Consider the following 2500-nt stretch of genomic DNA (forward strand, 5'->3'; position numbering starts at 1 on the left):
GTCTACCGGGCTCCGGCGCCGGCCGCCTCGTCTACCGGGCTCCGGCGCCGGCCGCCTCGTCTACCGGGCTCCGGCGCCGGCCGCCTCGTCTACCGGGCTCCGGCGCCGGCCGCCACGTCTACCGGGCTCCGGCGCCGGCCGCCTCGTCTACCGGGCTCCGGCGCCGGCCGCCTCGTCTACCGGGCTCCGGCGCCGGCCGCCTCGTCTACCGGGCTCCGGCGCCGGCCGCCTCGTCTACCGGGCTCCGGCGCCGGCCGCCTCGTCTACCGGGCTCCGGCGCCGGCCGCCTCGTCTACCGGGCTCCGGCGCCGGCCGCCACGTCTACCGGGCTCCGGCGCCGGCCGCCACGTCTACCGGGCTCCGGCGGGACTTGGTCGCAGTTCTCGAGCTGAACGGTAGACCTGTTTGCCGCGCCGCTCGCGGGGACGTGACCAAGGGGTCGCTGTGTCGCGCTGCCTCCAGTTACGTCATCGTAACAGGCAGCGTCATTGGCGGGCCTCCCCGGCGGGAGGAGTTAGCGCTCTTGGAGTTCGCAGGGGCTGTGGACTTAGTGGTACGTTCTATATGCGCGAGCGGTGGCTCGCGGGCAGGGCAGTAGGAGTGCGACTCGACCCGCGCGGCTGGGGCGCTTGGCGGCCGTTGTGGCGGTTGCCTCGGCGTGTTTGGCCGTTTTTCCGCCCGTTCGGGACGGTTGCCCGCGCGGCCGATGGCGGCCGAGGCCCATGCTGGTCCGTGGTGAGGCACCGGAGATGCTCGTGAAGCATGCCGGCTGCTGCCGCGCTCGCGAGCGCCCGGGGACGGGGGGACGGGCGCGCGGCGCAGTCGTGCCTCGGCTTTTTGGGCTTTTTGCGGTTGTTCCCCCTCCCTCTTCCTTCTCCGGCCCTAAGCTGGAGCCCGCGAGGCAGGCCGGCAAGAGCGTCGCAGCCGGTCCCGGTGGCTGGCAGCCCGAGCGCAGTGCGTCAGGGAGTCGGGAGGTGTGCCTCGCGCCTCCGGTGGCCTTACTCCCTGGCTCCAGAAACACCCGCCAACGCCACGGGTGAGGCGTGGCGTGTGGCGTCTCGCCTGCCCGTTTTTTGGGTGGCTTTTTGTGTTTTCCCCGTCCTTTTTTCTTTTCCCCCCCCCCCCCGGCTTTTCTCCGGCCTCTCTCTCCCTCTGCAGGGCGAGTGGTATCATCCTGCTGGGCGGGCGTAGACGGGCGACCGGCGGCGGTCGTGCCGGTGCTCTCGAACGCGTGCAAAGCCCGGCGACCGGCGGCGGTCGGTACCGGTGCTCTCGAACGCGGGCAAAGCCCGGCGACCGGCGGCGGTCGGTGCCGGTGCTCTCGAACGCGGGCAAAGCCCGGCGACCGGCGGCGGTCGGTGCCGGTGCTCTCGAACGCGGCAAAGCCCGGCGACCGGCGGCGGTCGGTGCCGGTGCTCTCGAACGCGGCAAAGCCCGGCGACCGGCGGCGGTCGTGCCGGTGCTCTCGACCGCCGAAGGAGCGCGTGGAGTCGCAGGTGTGCTGCGGCCTTCCAGCGTTCCCGTTGACGTCGCTCAAGGGACTCGTTGCACGGAGCGGGTGGCGCCGGCGGCACCTGTCCCGGTCCCCCTCCTTCGACCGCTGCAGAGCCGCAGGCAGCGCGCGCCGAGGCGTCCCCGGGTGCCCTCCCGGGGGGTGGCGCTGGGCGTGTGCGGCCGTCGCTGTCCCAGGAGCGTGGCCTCGGCTTTTCCGCCCTCTCTCCCCTTCAACCGATCGATGAGGCTTTTCGGGTCGCGTCGGAAAGGGCCCCCGGCGGGCCGGCTCTTCCGTGCTCCCTGGAACGGGGAGGCACGGCGGTGTCCGGTGGTCAGGCAGGGTGGTCTCCTTTCCCGTTCGCTTCCCGTGGTGTGGCTGTGAGGTGTTGCCCTCGTCCCCCCCCGAGCGAAGGGGGCCGTGGCGATGGCGGCGGGGCGCGTGCCTCGCCGCGTCCCGTGGCCCCCCCCTCCCCGTTGGGCGGGGTTCCTGGGGCGGCTTCTTCACCGAACGGGGCTGTGTGACGGCCGCGTGGCCCCGCGAGCTCTCAGGTGTCCGCAAACGACGCGAGGCGCCGGCGCCAGCCTCGGTCCGGGTACCCGTGGGTGCCGGCCGCGAGCAGCGCTGGGCGGTGGGGCGGCCTGAGCCAAGAGACTGGGGCGAGCGAGCGAGCGTGGGGCTGCACCTGCCCGGGTGGGCCCCCCGAGGGGTCGCGCGTGCGGTGGGGGGGGCGTTCCCCGCTGCCGCCGCTGCGACGGCGTCGGCTCTTCGTGCCGCACCCCCGCCCGCTGCGGAGCGAGCCGCCCCGGCAGGGGCCGCGGTCGCGGGGTGGCGCCCGCCCCGGCGGGTCGCTGTCTCCTCTAGCACGTCCGGTGCTCCCGCGGCAGGCAGGGGAGCCGAGTGCCTTCTCGCGGTCTCCCGCCGTCGACGGGCCTGCGAGCTGCAGGCGGGGGCCGGCCGTAGGGGGCGGGTCAGTCCCGGCCGGCCGATGCCGCGCGGAGCGGGTCG

Source organism: Gavia stellata, unplaced genomic scaffold (genome assembly GCF_030936135.1).
Source record: "Gavia stellata isolate bGavSte3 unplaced genomic scaffold, bGavSte3.hap2 HAP2_SCAFFOLD_1160, whole genome shotgun sequence".
In the NCBI taxonomy this organism is placed as follows: Eukaryota; Metazoa; Chordata; class Aves; order Gaviiformes; family Gaviidae; genus Gavia; species Gavia stellata.